This window comes from Pseudophryne corroboree, chromosome 3 (genome assembly GCF_028390025.1).
Source record: "Pseudophryne corroboree isolate aPseCor3 chromosome 3, aPseCor3.hap2, whole genome shotgun sequence".
NCBI lineage: Eukaryota > Metazoa > Chordata > Amphibia > Anura > Myobatrachidae > Pseudophryne > Pseudophryne corroboree.
This window is the reverse complement of record NC_086446.1, coordinates 738,246,861-738,270,225: the sequence shown is the minus strand read 5'-3', so window position 1 is coordinate 738,270,225 and position 23,365 is coordinate 738,246,861. Positions and strand designations below refer to the sequence as shown.

The window sequence follows — 23,365 nt, the reverse complement described above, 5'->3', positions numbered from 1 at the left end:
CATTACTTTACTCAATTTATTTTTAATAGTGCTGTTCACTCTTTCGACCTTCGCACTCGCCTGTGGACGGTACGGAGTGTGCAGCTTGCTATCAATTCCCATCAACTTACACATTCCTTGAAAGACATCACCGGTAAAATGGGTACCCCTATTACTTTCAATGATTCTAGGGATACCATATCTACATACAAATTCCTGCACAATTTTCTTAGCTGTAAACATAGCGGTATTTGTGGCTGCTGGAAAAGCTTCAACCCAATTCGAGAAAACATCTATACAAACAAGTACATATTTCAAATTTCGACATGGGGGTAATTGAATGAAGTCAATTTGTATTACCTGAAAAGGGCCGCCGGCAGGTGGGATATGGGATGGTTCTGTAGGTATTGCCTTTCCAATATTCTTTCTCAGACAGGTAAGGCATGACATTGCTCTTTTACTCGCATGAGAGGAGAATCCTGGGGCGCACCAGTATGCTCTTACCAATTTGCACATCCCCTCCTTGCCTAGATGAGTCAGCCCGTGAGCTGCTTCAGCCAGACATGGAAGATATGCTCTGGGGGCCACTGGTTTACCATGTCCATCCGTCCAGAGCCCTGAGGACTCCTGGCCATATCCCTTTGCCTTCCAGACTGCTCTTTCCTGTGTGGAACACAAATTCTGCATCTCACACAACTTTTGTGTGTTGATGGTATTAAATACCATCAGTTGTGTGGTGTCTGTCTGTATGGGGGTAGCAGCTGCAAGCTTAGCTGCTTCGTCTGCTCGGCTGTTACCAAGTGACACTGGGTCTTGACTATATGTGTGTGCTTTACATTTGATAACAGCCACTCTGTCGGGTTCCTGTATCGCTGTTAGAAGCCTTTTTATATAAGCTGCATGCGCTATCGGTGTACCAGCTGCCGTCATGAAATTTCTGAGGCGCCATAGGGCTCCGAAATCATGTACTACCCCGAAGGCGTATCTAGAATCGGTGTAGATATTGGCTGACTTACCCTTAGCCAATTCACATGCTCTGGTTAGGGCGACCAGTTCAGCAACCTGGGCTGAGTGAGGTGGACCTAGCGGTTCCGCTTCTATGGTGTTTTGGTCATCTACGACTGCGTATCCAGTACACAAGTCTCCCGAGTCTGACTGTCTATGACAACTACCGTCAGTGTAGAACGTGAGTTCTGCATCTTCCAGTGGATTGTCACTGATGTCAGGCCTTGCGGTAAAATTTTGGGTCAAATATTCCATACAATCATGTGTATCTTCCTTTGTATTAAATCCTCCTTCCCCATCACTCTCACCTTCCACCCTTTGTGTCTGACCAGGCACACCTGGGAGAAATGTTGCAGGATTTAATGCGCTGCATCTCCTTATGGTGATGTTTACTGGGGCCATTAATGCCAATTCCCATCTTGTAAACCTTGCTGATGAGACGTGTCTGGTTTGGGCAGAATTCAATAAGGCAGATACCGCATGTGGTGTATGGATTGTGAGGTTGTGGCCTAGCACGACATCTTCGCTTTTTGTCACTAGCAATGCTATCGCCGCAACGCTACGCAAGCATGTGGGGAGGGATCGCGCTACCGTGTCTAGCTGAGCGCTGTAGTATGCAACTGGCCTGCTGGCGTCACCGTGTTTTTGGGTTAGTACACCTGCTGCGCAACCAGCACTTTCTGTTCCGTATAGTTCAAAGGGTTTCCCATAGTCTGGCATACCTAGTGCTGGCGCCTGCGTTAGGCACTGTTTGAGTCTCTCAAATGCTGTTTCGGATTCGTCAGTATGCGAGATCCTATCAGGTTTGTTTGAGGAGACCATTTCCTGCAGAGGTAACGCCAATATGGAAAACCCTGGGATCCAATTACGGCAATACCCACACATTCCTAAAAACGTTCTGATCTGTTGCTGGGTTTGTGGCAGTGTCATGTCTCTAATGGCTTGGATTCTATCAGCGGTCAGGTGTCTCAGTCCTTGTGTTAGACAGTGTCCCAAATATTTTACCTTAGTTTGGCATAATTGCAACTTGTCTTTGGAAACCTTGTGACCTGTGTCTGAAAGATGAAACAGGAGCTGTTTCGTATCCTTCAGAGATGCTTCCAATGAATCAGAACACAGTAGTAAATCGTCCACGTACTGTATCAATACTGATCCACTCTCTGGTTGGAAAGACTGTAAACAATCATGCAAAGCCTGAGAAAATATACTTGGACTATCTATGAAACCTTGGGGTAACCGAGTCCATGTGTATTGGACTCCTCTGTATGTGAATGCAAACAAATATTGGCTGTCAGGGTGCAGAGGTACCGAAAAGAAAGCGGAGCAGAGGTCAATAACAGTGAAAAATTTGGCAGTGGGAGGAATTTGCATTAGGATGACAGCTGGATTAGGCACTACGGGGAACTGACTCTCAACTATTTTGTTAATCCCCCTTAGATCCTGCACTAACCTGTAACCCCTCCCCCCACTCTTTTTAACAGGGAAGATGGGACTATTGGCTGTGCTGGACGTTCTTACCAGAATGCCCTGTTGCAGCAAGCGCTCTATTACTGGGAAAACTCCTAACTCCACCTCTGGCTTCAGAGGATACTGTGGGATTTTTGGAGCTATCCTACCATCTTTTACTTGTACAACTACTGGAGCTACGTTTGCCATTAATCCAGTGTCCTGTCCATCTTTTGTCCAAAGTGACTCTGGTATCTGAGATGTCATCTCTTCTACTTGGGATGGATTCCTATTTGTCATAATGGAATGTGACATTAATTTTGATGGGGAGTCTAACATGTCTCGTACCTCCTGAGCGTGATTCTCAGGAATGTCCAAGAATACACCTTCAGGAGTACAATAAATGACGCAACCCATTTTACATAGTAAGTCTCTACCCAGGAGATTAGTTGGTGCAGATGCAGCCAGCAAAAAGGAATGCTTGGTATGCAAAGGCCCTATTGTAATCTCGGCTGGTTTGCTAACAGGGTAGTGCTGGACTACTCCTGTTACTCCCATGGCTGGAATTGTCCTACCAGTGGTTCTCATGCCCACTGTCGAATTTATCACTGACTTGGCCGCCCCTGTGTCTACAAGACAGTTTAAAGTTTTACCAGCTACATTGATTGCGATCTCTGGTTCACTTCCAAGACTGGCAATCAATTTTACTGGCTGCAGATTACAGGTATGGCCACACCCCTAGTGGGTATGCTGACCTCCCTGAATCCCGCTGGCAGCGACTACTTGTGAGGGGGTTAGCTGGGAACTACCAGAGGCATGCCAATCTCTGTTCGGGGGGTATCTTTTTGTTTCCCCTGTATGTGGCTCATAACTCCGCCTCTGTGGATCCTGATCCCAATGTCTTGTGTTGTGTCGTTGTCTAGGGGGTTGGTATGATTTTGGTACATTTCTTACTCTACATTCTCGTGCATAGTGTCCCGGTCTGTTACAGGAATAACAAGTTATTACAGTTGACTTACTTACAGGATTCGATGGTACATACGCAGGCTGCTTTGTGGTCAGCGCCTGTATACTTACTGACATTAACTTATCACTTTGCGACTCTCTGTGCCTGGTGATGTTTCTGTCGTGATCAATAGCAGCCTCTCTCAAGGTGGACACTGACAGACCTCGCCAACATGGTTGCGTAGTCTGTACCCTAGCCTTTAATGTTTCCTTTAAACCATCCATCAGTACAGATACTGCTACTTCTTGATGGTTTGGGTTGGTCCTAATGTCTTCTATACCAGTGTATTTTGCCATTTCTAATAGTGCCCGGTGAAAATATTCTGTTGCCGTTTCGGACTCCTTTTGCTTAATGGAAAATATTTTATTCCATTTAGCAACGGCTGGGAAATACTCTTTTAGCTGCAAATTTATCCTTTTTACATTATCCTTGTCGTATACATCGGTAAGTGGTATATCTTTGTCTAGGCCACAATCAGCCAAGAATTGAACTGAGTCGACATTGGAAGGTAAGCAAGCTCTTAGCACTATCTGCCAATCCTTATTATTGGGCTCTAAAGTGTTTCCTAGATCCCTGATGTATTTTTGGCTTGCCACCAAATCTTTTCTAGGGTCTGGGAATTCAGACACGATAGTCCTCAATTCCATTCTAGTAAACGGGCAATACATGGCAATGTTCCTAACGGGTGTGGCTCCTGATGCATCCGTTTTCCCATTGGGAACTACTATCACCTTAACTGGATTAACTCTAACAACTTCATTCTGTGTAGATTCTACAGCTTGTGGTGAAATTGTTTCAGTGTAATGCATGGTGCCGTACTTACCCGTTGACACGACCTCACCTATCCCTCCGCTAGGGGCCTTCGCTAATCTCGTAGGTGTTGCTGTGCCTACTGTGGTCTCTGCTATAGTGGCTGCGAGAGAGAGGGCTGAAATTGTTGCCGAATCGTCTTCTTGATCACACTCCTGGGGAAGGTTCAAAACAGGGTACAACTTGCACGGGTTAATAATTGCATGAGTTACTTGGTTAACATCATTAACATTTACAGGGTTACTAAGTGTTTGTGTTTTACAACCCAGTGCGTTTCTCTCCGCAATCAACTTCTCTCCTGCTATATATGGTGGTGGCGGGGCTGTTGCAATCAATTTTCTGTTAGGACCAGCCCCCGCCGCCAGAGCCAAACCTCTCTGTATCTCACCTTCCTGGTGCCATAACTGTAAATAATCATGATGTTGAATTCGTCTCTTTGTTGATTTTATGAGACATATCCTCCTCCTTAAATTTTGTAACACTTCTGTGCTGAAGCTACCTATTCTTGGGAATTTGTCCCTGTCTTGTACAGTCATTCTCTCCCATTCATCACATAAAACCTCTGTGTGACTTCCGTATTTTTCACACATGATGTACCTTGCCGACCCTACTGGTCGGTTCTCTGAATCAACCCGAACCGAGGTTGATCGCCCCCTACCTGAACAATTGGCCCCCATAATCTGCAGGTGTTGCTTACTACTCCTGTGATCTTTATATCACGGTCTTCAGCGAACCCTTACAGCAAACCAAATTATTCACAATAGGCCGGCGGTGGCGGTTTACCGAGTACCCCACTCACTCGCCCACCTCGACCAATACGACCTGATCACACCGATATGGTGCTGGCGTACTCGATACAGGGCCCCTATGGAACCTTCGGTTTACTGGAACATATGAGGGTTACCCGCAGGACACTTACTCTTTCCAGTAAAGGTGGGGTTGTTAGATAGTTCCTGAGTGACCAGCGAACTTCCCTTCCAAAAATAAAAAATTACACAAATCACGTCAGAATGTACAAATAGCGTTTGTGACCACTTTACTCTAATGGTATTAGGTCAGATTACTAACTACTGCACACAATTACGTGCGGTACAATCGTTCAGTACATAAGCACTACTTGTCATGTACTGAAAGATCAATGGAATCGAAAATTTCGGCTGCGAATTCCTTCAGCATGAGCTTGTATGGCCTATATGGGTTCTGCACCAACACCCCAGGCGTTGTGCCTCTTGTACCTTTATAGCGGACCTCTTTGTCTATTTTACCTGTTACCTTATGACCTCCTGGTCTGTTGCTTTATGGTCCGCTATACTCTAATGCTCAAATATTATTTAACCAGGGATGCCTCCCTAGCCACCGTATATGTCACTTACACGTATGTTCCTCGACGTGTACCCGACTTTCCTTTTGGTTCAACCTCTAAGTTATATAAACTTATGTGATACAAAAAAACACACTCACTCAACACATGTACACTTTGTTTCTATATCTATTTCTGCGCAGAAATTTTCTTCAGCCCAGCTGTGTTACCAATTAGGAGCAGGATCTGTTAAACTAAATTTCAGATTTTTTTTTTTTTTTCAAAAATAGATTTGCGTTATTTACCGCGTCGCGTTATTTATCGCCTTTGCGTTAATTATCGCTTTTGCGCTAAAATCCAACTTTTTCGTGACTTGAGCTACGTGGGCGTAACCGGACGTTACGTTGCGTAATGTACGCTGCGTGCGTCTGCCTTTGGATTGCGTACGCTAGTCTTTGTTAGAGACACGTGTACGCAAAACAAAGATCCACCGTAACACAATTTCTACTTTTATCAATGTAGATGATCCCTGATCATCTACCGCACACCACACTGGCTGCCTTATCTCCCAGACAAGCCGTGTGTTGGTCTATACTTTAACTATTACCTCTACTATGAAATAACAGCAAATCTCTTTTTGCACTTTCTATCAACTATAAAAATTGGCAAACAGGAATAGTGATATACGAAATTGAAAAAGAAATGCAGATATATATGTATGCGTGCGTGTATACGCAAGACAGAAGAAAAATAAACAGTTTTAAAAGACACAAGCGTTTTGTTCTTACTTCCGGTTCCCGGATTCCTTCAGCACTCTTTATCTAAGTGAAGCAGACGCTTATCCCGTCAGCACTGCGAGACAACCTCCCACCCTTTGCTGGAGGATAATGTCTGCTGATCTACCTAGTGCAGATATGAGAAGGACAGGACGAGTCCCCAATTGACAATGCTAAATTCTTTTGTCGTATAAACAACCCTTAATGAAGTCTAAGAACACTGTACGCTGTTTACTTAAGAAGTACCGTAAGGGTACGCTAGTTGCGTAACGATCGCTCAGCCGTAGGCGAGACGCTCAAGCGTCACGTTCGCTCACGGCCCAGTGATCACAGGACAGCACGTTGTTGGCTATGACTAGAGTAATGATTCGCTATGGCGTAGCGTACGCTCGAGACCACGAGGAGATCACCAGCGGCGCAGACGCTCACAACGCTATACCTTTATGTATAAACCTTTTATCAATGAAATACACAGAATACCTTAATGTGAATACAGGGTGTATGTGTAACCTAACTAACTACAAAGCTGCTTGAGCGTCACCGACGCTCAAGTGAACACTTTAAAACTATAGAAAATACACAGATATTGGTTTAGGGTCCAAAGCCTATTAACTGTATTATATCTAATATACTCGTAAAAAGAATAACAGTACAAGTGATACACTATAATATAACAGAGACTTCCTAACCAAAATACAATACTATCTAATACAATACAATACTAGTCTAGGGGAGATGTGAGAGAAAAGAGAAAGGAGAGAGAGAGAGAAATGGAAAGAGATGAGAGAAATTGGCTCACAGTAAGACAATGATTACGGAGAGAAAACTTACGCACAAGGGGAAACGATCGCATGCGCCTGGACATCCAGCACCCGATTCTCAGCAATGAGAACCGTTGAAGAGTGAGAGCTGGATGTGGTCGGCCCGCCTATTTATGCCCCACACACAACGCAATCCAATGGTCCCTACAATCCCGTCGTCCATTGGACACAGGAATTCGGCTTCGCATCACAGCAAAAGGTCATAGGTTGATTCATACAGGTGGGCTGTGACGATCTCCAACAGCTCAGGTGGGTGGGAAACTGGGTTTCCCGCCGCATACCTGAGTATGAGTAAATAATAGAAATGGACATAAACTTCTTATGTCCATAACTATCCGCACGAGCGATTAATACGCTCCAAACCAACACCGGAATATTGTTAATTAAATACTCTTCCGATGGGTACCAAACACTGCTATATGATTCCTGTTAGACCCTTCGTACCATACAAAGAGGGATTCCTCCGTTCAGGGACGTTCTATATTAACCAAACTTTCAGGAACCATTAAAGGGATCATGATCTATAAACTACATTAATTATGAAAATGTGTAACGAATGAGTCGCACGCTACGACTACATAAACTCTACCGTAAATACGCATACCGTGCGCCCGCGGGTGCACGCTATTGCGGGTATGCGCCTTCACGGGAGAGCGTACGCATGCGCAGCGCGGACCAGCGTGAGGTGCAAATATGGCAGCATGTATAGAGATATTTTTCTGACTTTGACAGCTCTCTGTTACAATTGCCAAGGGTCTCGGTTCTCAGATGTATGCAAGTGTTGGGCGAGATGGTAGCGACCTTCGAGGCGGTGCCATATGCCAGATTCCATGCTCGGGCACTCAGGTTCAGATCCTGGCTGTTGGAATCAAACAGGACCACATCTGGACCTACAATTGTCGGCTGTCGATTCAGACTCGACAGTCTCTCAGGTGGCTTCACATCCCAATCTGACCAAAGGAACGCAGTTCACGGTTTGGTCTTGGAGGATGGTGACCACAGACGCCAGCCTCCCGGGTTGGGGGGCGGTGTTTCAATCTCAACTCTTCCAGGGACTCTGGAACAGTCAAAAATCTGTTACCAATCAACATCTTGGAGTTATGAGCAATTGCTCTGCTTCAGATTCAAACTAGCGTCCGGGGTTATCTGGTGCGCATTCAATCAGACAACGCCACAGCAGTGGCTTACATAGATAAACAGGGCGGTACTCGCAGCTGGAGAGCCATGAAGGAGCTCACCCATATTCTCCAGTGGGCGGAGCGTTGGGTTCCGACCATCTCTGCAGTTCACATTCCAGGAGTGGAAAACTGGGAGACAGATTTCTTAAGCAGTCACGCGGTCCATCTGGCAGAATGGGAGCATCATCAAGAAGTCTTTCTCACCCTAGTGTCTCTGTGGGGAACGCCTGACATCGACCTCATGGCGTCTCGTCTCAACCGCAAGCTACCTCGGTACGGCTCCCGGACTCAGGATCCGCAGACAGAGTTGATAGATTCGTGACTGCTCCATGACCATTTCAACTGGGATATGTGTTTCCGCCACTTCCTTTGATACCACGCCTACTGAAACACATCCAGAGAGAAGATCTCCCGGTCATACTAGTGTCTCTGGACTAGCCTCGTCATCAGTGGTACACTCTCCTCCGCAGCATGGTAAACAGGGAACCATTCCGTCTACCTCTGCGACACGATCTTCTTCTACAAGGACCTTGTCGTAACCACGATTTAAATCGTCTGGCTTTGGTGGCATGGTACTTGAATCCATATCTACATTGCTTGGTGTGACAGGCGTGGGTTGTCGCTGGACCTATTTCGCTTACCACGCCTGTTTGTCTTTCCTTCAGGATGGTTTGTCTAAAGGACTTCTTCTTCCTTCTTCTCTTAAAGGACAAGTTTCGGCATTGTCGGTTCTTTTTCCGAAAAGATTGTCTCTCATTCCAGAGGTCCAGACGTTCCTTCAAGGGGTGCTCAATATTCAATCTCCGTTTGTTCCTCCAGTTTTCCCCTGGGATTTAAATTTGGTCCTGCTGGCACTCCAGAAGCCTCTGTTTGAACCATTGGAGACTGTAGAATTGTGGTTTCTTACTCTGAAGGTGGTTTTTCTTTTTCCCATTGCTTCGGCCAGGCGTGTTTCAGAGTTAGCGGCGCTTTCTCGTAGACCACCTTTGTTGGGTTTTCATGAGGATCGCATGGTTTTACGTTCAAAGCCTTCTTTCTTGCCAAAGGTTGTACCGGCTTTCCATATGAATCAGGACATAGTACTTCCAGCGTTTGTTCCAGAATCTTCTGGAAAAGATTGTCATTTGGCGTTGTTGGATTTTGTTAGGTCCTTACGCATTTATTTATCCTGTACACAGTATTCGCTGTACTGATTCTTTGTTGGTTTTGATTGATGCACCAAAACGTGGCTGGCCAACCTTTAAGAACACAGTAGCATGTTGGGTGACTTCTGCTATTCGGCAGGCATATATCTTTTCTGCACTGCCTGTGCCTGGCTCCCTGAGGGCTTAATCGACTAGAGATGTTGGGGCCTCCCGGGCTGCTCGAGGTGATGTTTCGGTTGAACAGCTGTGTAGAGCTGCTACTTGATCATCCGTGCATACTTTCACGAAATTCTACAGTTTTCATACTTTTTGTTTTGGAGACTGCCTCTGTTGGGCATCAAATTTTACAGACAGTTTTGCCGTCTGTTTCTCCCTCCTCCTAATTGGCTTGCTTTGGGAAATCCCATCAGTTAGTGCGCAGCGTCCCCCAAGTGGATGAAAGAGAAATAGGGATTTTTGTTGCTTACCGTAAAATCTTTCTCTGATTCCATCTGGGGGACGCTGTGATCCCTCCGTATTTTTGTCTGGTTTATTGGTTATATTCTGTTCTGCCTCTTCTGGCTTTGCTGACCGTTAACTGTGGTAATTGTTGGTCAGGCTGGAGATGGGAGGGGTTAGAGGGGGGAGGAGTTAGGTTTTTTTTTTTTTTGTTTTTTTTTATATAGGTTCTGTGCCAAACTCCCTTCCCACACACTCTAACCCATCAGTAAGTGCGCAGCGTCCCCCAGATGGAATCAGAGAAAGAGATTTTACGATAAGCAACAAAAATCCCTATTTCTCTATCGTCCTAGTGGATGCTGGGGTTCCTGAAAGGACCATGGGGAATAGCGGCTCCGCAGGAGACAGGGCGCAAAAGTAAAGCTTTACGATCATGTGGTGTGCACTGGCTCCTCCCCCTATGACCCTCCTCCAAGCCTCAGTTAGATTTTTGTGCCCGGCCGAGAAGGGTGCAATCTAGGTGGCTCTCCTAAAGAGCTGCTTAGAAAAGTTTAGCTTAGGTTTTTTATTTTACAGTGAGTCCTGCTGGCAACAGGATCACTGCAACGAGGGACTTAGGGGAGAAGAAGTGAACTCACCTGCGTGCAGGATGGATTGGCTTCTTGGCTACTGGACATTAGCTCCAGAGGGACGATCACAGGTACAGCCTGGATGGTCACCGGAGCCTCGCCGCCGGCCCCCTTGCAGATGCTGAAACGAGAAGAGGTCCAGAATCGGCGGCAGAAGACTCCTCAGTCTTCTAAAGGTAGCGCACAGCACTGCAGCTGTGCGCCATTTTCCTCTCAGCACACTTCACACGGCAGTCACTGAGGGTGCAGGGCGCTGGGAGGGGGGCGCCCTGGGAGGCAAATGAAAACCTAATTTGGCTAAAAATACCTCACATATAGCCTCCGGGGGCTATATGGAGATATTTAACCCCTGCCAGAATCCACTAAAGAGCGGGAGACGAGGCCGCCGAAAAAGGGGCGGGGCCTATCTCCTCAGCACACAGCGCCATTTTCCTTACACAGCTCCGCTGGTCAGGACGGCTCCCAGGCTCTCCCCTGCACTGCACTACAGAAACAGGGTAAAAAAGAGAGAGGGGGGCAAAATTGTGGCAAAAATATATTCTTAAAGCAGCTATACAGGGAGCACTTATTATAAGGCTATCCCTGTCATATATAGCGCTTTTGGTGTGTGCTGGCAAACTCTCCCTCTGTCTCCCCAAAGGGCTAGTGGGGTCCTGTCTTCGTTAAGAGCATTCCCTGTGTGTCTGCTGTGTGTCGGTACGCGTGTGTCGACATGTATGAGGACGATATTGGTGTGGAGGCGGAGCAATTGCCAAATATGGGGATGTCACCTCCTAGGGGGTCGACACCAGAATGGATGCCTTTATTTATGGAATTACGGGATAGTGTCAACACGCTAAAGCAGTCGTTTGACGACATGAGACGGCCGGACAATCAATTAGTGCCTGTCCAGGCGCCTCAAACACCGTCAGGGGCTGTAAAACGCCCTTTGCCTCAGTCGGTCGACACAGACCCAGACACAGGCACTGATTCTAGTGGTGACGGTGACGAATCAACCGTATTTTCCAGTAGGGCCACACGTTATATGATTTTGGCAATGAAGGAGGCGTTACATATAGCTGATACTACAGGTACCACTAAACAGGGTATTATGTGGGGTGTGAAAAAACTACCTATAGTTTTTCCTGAATCAGAAGAATTAAATGAGGTGTGTGATGAAGCGTGGGTTGCCCCCGATAAAAAAAAATGCTAATTTCAAAGAAGTTATTGGCTTTATACCCTTTCCCGCCAGAGGTTAGGGCGCGCTGGGATACACCTCCTAGGGTGGACAAGGCGCTCACGCTTATCAAAACAAGTGGCGTTACCCTCTCCTGAGACGGCCGCACTTAAAGATCCAGCAGATAGGAGGATGGAAAATATCCAAAAAAGTATACACACACATACAGGTGTTATACTACGACCAGCTATAGCGACAGCCTGGATGTGCAGTGCTGGGGTAGCTTGGTCAGAGTCCCTGATTGAAAATATTGATACCCTGGATAGGGACAATGTTTTACTGTCTTTAGAGCAAATAAAGGATGCATTTCTTTATATGCGTGATGCACAGAGGGATATCTGCACACTGGCATCACGGGTAAGTGCTATGTCCATTTCGGCCAGAAGAAGTTTATGGACGCGACAGTGGTCAGGCGATGCGGACTCAAAACGGCATATGGAAGTTTTGCCGTATAAAGGGGAGGAGTTATTTGGAGTCGGTCTATCGGATTTGGTGGCCACGGCTACAGCCGGGAAATCCACCTTTTTACCTCAAGTCACTCCCCAACAGAAAAAGACACCGACTTTTCAACCGCAGCCCTTTCGTTCCTTTAAAAACAAGAGAGCAAAGGGATATTCATATCTGCCACGAGGCAGAGGAAGGGGGAAGAGACAGCAACAGGCAGCTCCTTCCCAGGAACAGAAGCCCTCCCCCGCTTCTACAAAAGCCTCAGCATGACGCTGGGGCTTCTCAAGCGGACTCGGGGGCGGTGGGGGGTCGTCTCAAGAATTTCAGCGCGCAGTGGGCTCACTCGCAGGTAGATCCCTGGATCCTGCAGATAATATCTCAGGAGTACAGGTTAGAACTTTATGGTATCCTTGGACATCAAGGATGCGTATCTCCACGTTCCAATTTACCCCTCACACCAGGGGTACCTCAGGTTCGTCGTACAGAACTGTCACTATCAGTTTCAGACGCTGCCGTTCGGATTGTCCACGGCACCTCGGGTCTTTACCAAGGTAATGGCCGAGATGATGATTCTTCTTCGAAGAAAAGGCGTATTAATTATCCCATACTTGGACGATCTCCTAATAAGGGCAAGGTCCAGAGAACAGCTAGAGATGGGATTAGCACTGTCTCAAGAAGTGCTAAAACAGCACGGGTGGATTCTGAATATTCCAAAATCCCAGTTAATTCCGACAACACGTCTGTTGTTCCTAGGGATGATTCTGGACACGGTTCAGAAAAAGGTTTTTCTCCCGGAGGAAAAAGCCAAGGAGTTATCCGAGCTTGTCAGGAACCTCCTAAAACCAGGAAAGGTGTCTGTACATCAATGCACAAGAGTCCTGGGAAAAATGGTGGCTTCTTACGAAGCAATTCCATTCGGCAGATTCCACGCAAGAATTTTCCAGAGGGATCTGTTGGACAAATGGTCAGGGTCGCATCTTCAGATGCACCAGCGGATAACCCTGTCTCCAAGGACAAGGGTATCTCTTCTGTGGTGGTTACAGAGTGCTCATCTATTGGAGGGCCGCAGATTCGGCATACAGGATTGGATCCTGGTGACCACGGACGCCAGCCTGAGAGGCTGGGGAGCAGTCACACAAGGAAGAAACTTCCAGGGAGTGTGGACGAGCCTGGAAACGTCTCTTCACATAAACATTCTGGAACTAAGAGCAATCTACAATGCTCTAAGCCAGGCAGAACCTCTGCTTCAGGGAAAGCCGGTGTTGATCCAGTCGGACAACATCACGGCAGTCGCCCATGTGAACAGACAGGGCGGCACAAGAAGCAGGAGTGCAATGGCAGAAGCTGCAAGGATTCTTCGCTGGGCGGAAAATCATGTGATAGCACTGTCAGCAGTGTTCATCCCGGGAGTGGACAACTGGGAAGCAGACTTCCTCAGCAGACACGACCTTCACCCGGGAGAGTGGGGACTTCATCCAGAAGTTTTCCACATGCTGGTAACCCGTTGGGAAAGACCAATGGTGGACATGATGGCGTCTCGCCTCAACAAAAAACTGGACAGGTATTGCGCCAGGTCAAGAGATCCGCAGGCAATAGCTGTGGACGCGCTGGTAACGCCTTGGGTGTACCAGTCGGTATATGTGTTTCCTCCTCTGCCTCTCATACCAAAAGTATTGAGAATTATACGGCAAAGAGGCGTAAGAACGATACTAGTGGTTCCGGATTGGCCAAGAAGAACTTGGTACCCGGAACTTCAAGAGATGATCACGGAAGATCCGTGGCCTCTACCTCTGAGAAGGGACTTGCTTCAGCAGGGTCCCTGTCTGTTTCAAGACTTACCGCGGCTGCGTTTGACGGCATGGCGGTTGAACGCCGGATCCTAAAGGAAAAAGGCATGCCGGAAGAAGTCATTCCTACTTTGATTAAAGCACGGAAGGAAGTAACCGCGCAACATTATCACCGCATTTGGCGAAAATATGTTGCGTGGTGCGAGGATCGGAGTGCTCCGACGGAGGAATTTCAACTGGGTCGATTCCTACATTTCCTGCAATCAGGATTGTCTATGGGTCTCAAATTGGGATCTATTAAGGTTCAAATTTCGGCCCTGTCGATTTTCTTCCAGAAAGAATTGGCTTCAGTTCCTGAAGTCCAGACTTTTGTTAAGGGAGTGCTGCATATACAGCCTCCTGTGGTGCCCCCAGTGGCACCGTGGGATCTCAATGTTGTTTTGGACTTTCTCAAATCTCATTGGTTTGAACCACTAAATAATGTGGATTTGAAATATCTCACATGGAAAGTGACCATGCTACTAGCCCTGGCTTCGGCCAGGAGAGTGTCAGAACTGGCAGCTTTATCTTACAAAAGCCCATATCTGATTTTCCATTCGGACAGGGCAGAACTGCGGACTCGTCCGCATTTTCTCCCTAAGGTGGTGTCAGCATTTCATCTGAACCAGCCTATTGTAGTGCCTGCGGCTACAAGTGACTTGGAGGACTCCAAGTTACTGGATGTTGTCAGAGCATTGAAAATATATATTGCAAGGACAGCTGGAGTCAGAAAATCTGACTCGTTGTTTATATTGTATGCACCTAACAAGATGGGTGCTCCTGCGTCTAAGCAGACGATTGCTCGTTGGATCTGTAGCACAATCCAACTTGCACATTCTGTGGCAGGCCTGCCACAGCCTAAATCTGTAAAGGCCCACTCCACAAGGAAGGTGGGCTCATCTTGGGCGGCTGCCCGAGGGGTCTCGGCATTACAACTTTGCCGAGCAGCTACGTGGTCAGGGGAGAACACGTTTGTAAAATTTTACAAATTTGATACTCTGGCTAAGGAGGACCTGGAGTTCTCTCATTCGGTGCTGCAGAGTCATCCGCACTCTCCCGCCCGTTTGGGAGCTTTGGTATAATCCCCATGGTCCTTTCAGGAACCCCAGCATCCACTAGGACGATAGAGAAAATAAGAATTTACTTACCGATAATTCTATTTCTCAGAGTCCGTAGTGGATGCTGGGCGCCCATCCCAAGTGCGGATTATCTGCAATAATTGTACATAGTTATTGTTAACTAATTCGGGTTATTGTTGTAGGGAGCCATCTTTTAGAGGCTCTTCTGTTATCATACTGTTAACTGGGTTTATATCACAGGTTGTACGGTGTGATTGGTGTGACTGGTATGAGTCTTACCCGGGATTCATAAATCCTTCCTTATTGTGTACGCTCGTCCGGGCACAGTACCTAACTGAGGCTTGGAGGAGGGTCATAGGGGGAGGAGCCAGTGCACACCACCTGATCGTAAAGCTTTACTTTTGTGCCCTGTCTCCTGCGGAGCCGCTATTCCCCATGGTCCTTTCAGGAACCCCAGCATCCACTACGGACTCCGAGAAATAGAATTATCGGTAAGTAAATTCTTATTTTTTTTTACAATTTCTTATTTTCTTTTTCAGGGTGGTTCGTGGTACTTTTGCACACAGTAATCACACTGGCAATCCCATTTGCCAGGCCTGCTCCGGCGCAGCAGTCTTACCTGTGTCCCGGAGCTATTTTTGGTGAAGGAGGCAGCCAGGGGGGTGGCCTAGTTATGGCCAGGTGCGCAGCTACCTCACTGAACCACCAGGGATGTTGATTTAATGTAATGCTGTGAGAACGGTGGGGGACCCTGGTTAGTTGCCTAGGAACGCACCTCCACCGCCCTTTGGCGCAACCCATTATACAGCTCCCATCATTCTCTACTCATCACAGACCATGGGTGGCCGTCATCAGCAAGGCTCAGCTGAGTTGAAAGTTTAAGAGAGTACAGCTACTTCTCTATACCTCACATATTGTGTCCAGTTATACTTTACCTCACGTAGTTAGGTGTTGCAGTAGTTGGAAACAGACAATTTTTAAATGTGTATTTCTGAACTTCCTAAACTTATGTTTGCATGGTACTTTCGAGGGGTGGTCTTCTGTATGCCAACTGACGGGATCCCGGTGCACAGTATACCGGCGCCGGGATCCCGACAGCCGGCATACCGACACTTAATCTCCCTCGTGGGGGTCCACGACCCCCCTGGAGGGAGAATAAAATAGTGTGGCGCGCGTAGCGAGCCCGCAAGGGGCTCATTTGCGCTCGCCACACTGTCGGTAAGCCGGCGGTCGGGCTCCCGGCGCCGGTATGCTGGTCGCCGGGAGCCCGACCGCCGGCATATCGTAGTGAACCCCTTTCCAGTGCTGCTGTGTGTATTTTATGCTTATTAAGACAAGGTTTGCTATATATAGATATAATATCCTGCTTTACTTGCATACAACGGTTTAAATTCATACTGTTGTGTGTTTCTCTGATGGCAATTCTACAGTTAGTTTTGTGCAACCTGTTACAGTGCAGTATCTCCATAGGATAGCAATTTTCTGTATTGTTTGTAGCTTGCTGCTGTTCAGTGCACATCATTCCACACAGGCCACTTTACATGCCTTTGTTGGTATTACCTCCCAGGTTACTTAATATGTCTGGCAAGAGAAATTCTTCCAGGAATTTACAAATTTACTAGTTTCCTTAGATGAGTAAGAGTCTTCATGCATCGCTCAGGATTGGTTTGCATGGTTGACAATCAGAGAAGCGGCATCTAATTTAGAGAAGGCTGCCACTGACTCAAGCGTTCTGCCTCCACTGTGGCTGCCAGGCGAGCTCTCTGGCTCCATTCTTGGCAGGTGGATCTGGAATTTAAAAAAAAAAAAAAAAACAAACCCTGGAGTCCATTCCATTAAATGGCAAGGAGCATTTTGGATCTCAATTGGATAAAATCGTTGTGGATGTTGCCTCCGATTCAGCCTTTGCGTTGAAGGCCAGGACTTCTTCCTTTCGGTCCTTGAGCAGGGCTAACCAGCTCTGTCTTCAAGGCCAGGGATCCTTCTCCAGAGGAGTTAAGTCCAAGAGTATGCAAAATTTAACTGGGCCATAGGCCAGTTTCCAAACCTGCTAATAAACCGCCTGCATGAAGGGATGGACTTCCATATGATAGTTCCTATGGTGGGAGGTCATCTTCTACATTTCTGCAAAACCTTGCTGCAAACAACAACTGACTCTTGGGTGTGAAGCATCATGATACAAGGCTATGTTTTATGCTTCCATGGAGCTCCCTAAAAGTCCATTCTTCACAATAGGACTTTCTCTCCACCGAGTCTTGCCCAAGGCTTTACAAGAGTCCATCAGGGCTCTTCTAGCCTCTGTTGTCATCACCCCAGTAACACCTCCATATCAAGAAACTGGTTTCTACACCGATCTCTTCCTTGTGCAGAAACCAGATGTCTCCTTTCACCCCATCATGAACCTGAAGTCACTCAGTGTCTATCTCTGGGTTCCCAGGTTCAAGATGGAATCTCGGGTCAAGCGTGCATTTTTGGGGGGGGAATTCAATTCTCATTGCGGGGATGTGGCTACTGGGTTATGTACCTACCGCAACTAATGCCTGGGGCTTTGCAGGGGGCTAGACGGGATGCTTCTACCAAGCGCAGTAATGTCACGACTAGCAATTGAATAGCTCTGGGCACTTAACCTAGGAGCTACATCCCCATATTGAGAATTGAATTCCCCCCCTTTAGAGCCTTGGGATTACATGGTGTCCCTGGATGTTAGATACACCTATTTACATATTCCCATCCAGGAGGACCATAAGTGCTTACTGCACTTTGGTAATGGTTCGAGAGGACTGCAATTTCAGCCCTTGCCATTTAATTGACAAAAGCACCTCATGTTTTCACGAAGGTAATGTCCATTATGGTGGCTGCCCTGCAGCTTCAGGAGGTCAAGATTGTCCCTTCAACAATTGCCAGTCTAATTACAAGAACATCCTCATTTGATGATTCAGGTGCTCAAGTACCCACGTCTGGCTCCTAAATTGGCAGACGTCCAGCCTGATCCCATCCCAATGTTTGCTCCACTTGGGAGCCCTGTTGGACACTCAGTACACACCGGGGTCCCCACTGGGGGGTCTCCTGGTTCAAGAGCGGCTGAGCACTGGCACGGCGTACGGGACTCTCCCTGGGGGGGGGGGGGGGGTTCCCGCTAAGATATCCCGTGTAGACTGGCACAAAACCGCTAGAACTAGCACTTGTGATGTTTTTTTTTAGCTGTAATGAGCCTTTGCCAGTATAAAATATATCTGTAGCTTCGGCGCCATTGGAGTGGTGGAGCTACATCAGAGCGGGACCTGAGGCGTTTTGGCGCGTTCATCTGCTTACTGCAGCCATTTTCAGCACACATAGTGCTTCCTGATTCCTCAGCCACGCTGGATATCTGGTACAGGGTGTAGCAAAGGGGGGAGAGCCGCTTGTGTACACTATCTGGGTCCTCTTTAGGAAAGGAATTAGTGTTTACTGTAATATAGTGAGCTGACAGCCTCACTGGGTTTGCTGGTGTCCTCTCTACCTCTGTGTCTCCTCTCACATACAGTAGGGCAGGCTTGCAATATAACTGTCTGGGTGTATGTGTATGTTTTGTACTTACTGTGAAACATGGGTAAACACAAGCTGTGCAGTGTATGTCACACCAGATTCTCTCCATTATCTACTGATTCTGTTTCCTGTGAACAATGGAGCCAATCTTCACAAATCAGTGAAGCGGCTGGGGGAGAGGGTCCAGAGCCCCACTGGTTATGGTCTCTTGAAACTATGATGTTGGATATGTCCTCTCAACTCACTGCTAATGTGTAGAAAACTCAGCTACTACAACAAGCTGTTGCAGATTTAGCTGCTAGGGAATATGCAGCACAGCCCCGCCTCTCATGCAGGTACACAGAGGTGTGGGTTACCTGCTCTGCTCTCTGATACAGATGATGATATACAGGGGGATAGGCATGATTTGGATCCAGTTAGTGGGGATCCTGATTCTGCTCAGTGTATTGAACCCCTAATTCTGGCTATAAGGGACGTGTTAAAGCTCCCTCTAGAGGACGCTGCGTCACATCACTTTCCCTGACTCTACAGAGTTAGATGACCTATTCAAGCTGGCATGGAAAAATCCATTCAAATAATTCCAAGTGTCCAAAAAAATTTTGCACACTTTCCCATTTGCTGCTGAAGGTAGGAAATTTTGGGAGGAACCCACTGGGGTGGATGTATCAGCCTGTCCAAAAAGGCGATGGTGCCTGCTCTGGGCTCCTTTACCATGAAGGATCCTGGGGATCGGAAGATAGAGACTACACTTAAATCTATTTACATGTCAGCAGGAGTCTCACAAAGGCCGGTCATTGCGCGTTGCTGGATGACCCATGCCATTCATTCCTGAGCCACTTAAATTCAGGGGGCCTCTCGGGGGATATGCCCTTGGTCACTATGGTGACCCTCCTAAAACATATTCAGGACACTACACGTCTCCTCTGTGATTCGCCCATGACGGTGCACACCCACCCCGAGGGGATCTCGAGGTGGGAGCTCGTCTTCGTCACTTCAGCCGCGTCTGGTAGACTTCCTGCCTGGATACCTGGGTCAGAAATCTCGTTTCTCAAGGCTACAAGCTGCAGTTCCACAGAACCCCTCCCCAACAATTTTTTAAATCAAGCTTACCAGCTTTGGAGGCTATGCAAGTTACGTTGCAACAGGCCATCCAAAAGTTGGTCCAGTCCCACGTCATTGATCAAGTACCAATACCGCAACGCAGCATGGGGTTTTACTCCAACCTGTTTGTGGTGCCGAAACTGGACGGTTCGTGAAGACCCATTTTGAATCTAAAATCTTTGAATCCTTATTTGAAGGTGTTCAGGTTCAAAATGGAATCACTGCGAGCAGTGATTGCGGGCCTGGAAGAACAGGAATTCATGGTCTCCTTGGATATCAAGAATGCCTACCTCCATATTCCGATTTGGCCGCCTCATCAGGCGTACCTGCGGTTGCCCTGCTGGACGATCACTTCCAATTCCAGGCACTGCCCTTTGGTCTGTCCACAGCCCTGAGGGTATTCACGAAGGTGATGGCGGAGATGATGTTCCAACTCCGGGTCCAGGGGGACAATGTTGTCCCTTACCTGGACGATCTTCTGATAAAAGCAAGATCCAGGGAGCTTTTATTGCTCCATATCGACTGCACTATCCATCTTCTGTCAGACCATGGGCGGATCCTCAACTTACAGAAGTCCCACCTGGAGCCAGCTCAGAGGCTCCTGTTCCTGGGGATGTTGTTGGATACTGTTGCCCAGAAGGTGTTCCTACCGGAAGACAAGGCGAGAACACTTCAGGAGATGGTCCGCATAGTGCTCCGACCTACTCCAGTGTCTATCCATCTTTGCATAAAATTGTTGGGAAAGATGGTCGCCTCATACGAGGCGAACCAGTATGGGAGGTTCCATGGCAGAATATTTCAGTTGGATTCCTGAGCAAGTGGTCCGGATCACATCTACAGATGCACCGGTTGATTTGGCGGTCACCTCAGACCAGGATTTCCCTCCTATGGTGGCTACAGTCCTCAAATCTCCTGGAAGGCCGTATTTTCGGGATTCTGGATTGGACCCTCCTCGCGACGGATGCGAGTCTAAGGGAATGGGGATCAGTTCTAGGGCAGGTGATCAACCCACTAAAGCATTCTTCTGATCAACATTCTGGAACTTGGGCCATCTACAATGCTCTGCTTCAGGCCTCTTCTCTGCCCGGGGATCACGCGATCCAGGTACAGTCGGACAACGCCACGGCGGTGGCATACATCAATCGACAAGGAGGGACAAAAAGCAGAGTCTGCATGCGAGAGCTGTCAAGGATACTCCTCTGGGTGGAAAGAAATGCAAGAGCTTTGTCAGCAATCTTCATTCCGGGTGTGGACATTTGGGAAGCGGACTTGCTGAGTTGTCACAATCTCCGCCAGCAGGTCATCAACCGATGGGGCTGCCCGCAGATAGACCTGATGGCTTCTCATTTCAACAAGAAGCTTCCCTGGTATTGCCCGAGGGTCCCTGGTTCCCGAACGAGGGCAGTGGATGCACTGACGTTGCCTTGATCTTACCGGCTGGTCTACCTGTTTCCTCCGATTCCGTTACTCTCAAGGGTGCTAAAGCGAATCAGGAATCGGAGTCCAGGCAATTCTGATTGCCCCGGATTGGCCTCAGATGGCGTGGTACACGGATGTTCTGGACATGTCCGACGAAGACACTTGGCCTCTATCACTAAGAAGAGATCTTCTTCAACAAGGACCGATCGTCTACCCGGACTTACGGCGACTTCGTTTGACGGCATGGAGATTGAGCGGAACATCCTAGCTCACAAGGGCCTTTCCAAGAAGGTTATTGCTATTGTTTCACTTGGGCCGTTTCTTACGGTTCCTGCAGGCTGGTGTGGCTAAAGGCTTAAGTCTGGGTTCCATTAAGGTCCAGATTTCAGCCCTCTCCATTTTCTTTCAGAAGAAATTGGCAGTGTTGCCAGAAGTTCAGACGTTCTTGCAAGGGGTACTCCATATCCAACCTCCTTTTGTGCCGCCCACGGCACCCTGGGATCTGAATGTAGTGTTGGAATTTCTACAATCGTCCTGGTTTGAACCTCTGGTGACAGTAGAAGACCAGTACCTCACGTGGAAGATGGTGATGTTACTGTCCCTGGCTTCTGCTCGACATGTCTCAGAATTTGGGGCTTTCTTTGTGTAAAAGTCCATACTTGGTCTTTTACGAGGAGAGAGCAGGGCTCCGGACTAGGCAGCAGTTCCTGACGAAGTTAGTCTCTGCGTTTCACTTGAATCAGCCTATTGTGATTCCGTCCAGTTCTGGCGTTTCTGCCTCCTCTGGAGGCATTGGATGCTGTGCGAGCATTGAAGATCTATGTCAAGAGAACGTCTCGGATCAGAAAGACGGATTCTTTGTTCGTGCTCTATGATGCACAGAAAAAGGGTTTTCCTGCTTCAAAGCAGTCCATTGCTCGTTGGATTAGGCTTATTCAACAAGCCTATGTGTCGGTAGCCTTACCTGTTCCTAAGTCTCTGAAGGCCCAATCTACGGGATCAGTGGGTTCTTCCTGGGCGGCTGCCCGTGGAGTCTCGGCCTTACAACTTTGCCGAGCTGCTACCTGGTCGGGGAAGAACACTTTTGTGAAGTTCTATAAGTTTAATACCCAGTTTAGGCAGGCGGTGCTGCAGCAGTCTCCGCACGTTCCCGCCCGTTCTGGAAGCTTTGGGACATCCCCCATCGTACTACATTCCTCAATATCCATTATGGATGCTAGAGAAAATAGGATTTTAATACCTACCAGTAAATCCTTTTCTCGTAGTCCATAAGGGATGTTGGGAGCCCGCCTCAGTGCGTTACCTTTTCTGCATGTTCTTGTTATGTGGTTACCTGTTCAGCTGTTGCTGTTGTTACCGGCCGTTGCTGGTTGTTATGTTAGTGGTGTGCTGGTATGTAAATCTCACCACTCTTTGTTATCATATTTCCTTCTCTCATATATGTCCTTTCTCCTTCGGGCATGTTTTTACCTATAACTGACTGACTGTGGGAGGGGACATAGTGGGGAGGAGCCAGCACACCCAGTTGAAGAAATTTAAAGTGTACTGGCTCCTTTGGACCCCGTCTATACCCCATCATACTAATGTGTCCCCAATATTACTTATGGACTACGAGAAAAGGATTTACCGATGGGTATTTAAAATCCTATTTTCAGAATGTGAGTAATCCCTGCATGCTTGAACAGTGAAGGAAAGATACTAGAGCAAAAGAGAGAGATTACAGATGTTAAGGTTGGGATGAGCAAAGGAGACAGAGTGTTAAGGCCCATACACACTGGGCGATTTTGAGCTGAAAGCAGCTCACTTTTGGTGTGTTGAGCTACTTTCAGCTCAAAGCCACCCAGTGTGTATGCAGGGTGAGCGCTGATGCGCGCTCCCGCTTCATCGCTGGCAGCCGCCGTTTATCTACTGGTATTACCAGTAGATGAATGGCGGGTTGAGCGGCTTTCCGTAGCGTCCTGGTGTGGAAAGCCGCTCACCCCCGCTGACATCGCTAGGCAGGGGGGAAAAGCGCTCAGTGTGTATGCACTGAGCGCTTTTCAGCCCAGCGATGTCAGCAATCATCGCTGTGCATACACGCTGGGCAAAAACGCCCAGTGTGTATGCACCTTCACTGATTTGTGAGGGTATAGGATCAAGAGGGGAGGTAGTAGAGTAGGAAAATGAGAAGTGTTGATTCTTCATCTTCATTTGTGGAATCAAGTGAAGAGAGAGTGCCA

The 23,365-nt window shown here is 47.6% G+C and overlaps 1 protein-coding gene across 1 annotated transcript in view; it reads left to right on the top strand.

Annotated features, from left to right (window-relative positions):
* EDRF1 (erythroid differentiation regulatory factor 1) overlaps positions 1–23,365 on the top strand; it is a 266,931-nt gene that overhangs the window by 51,854 nt on the left and 191,712 nt on the right. The window lies entirely within an intron of this gene.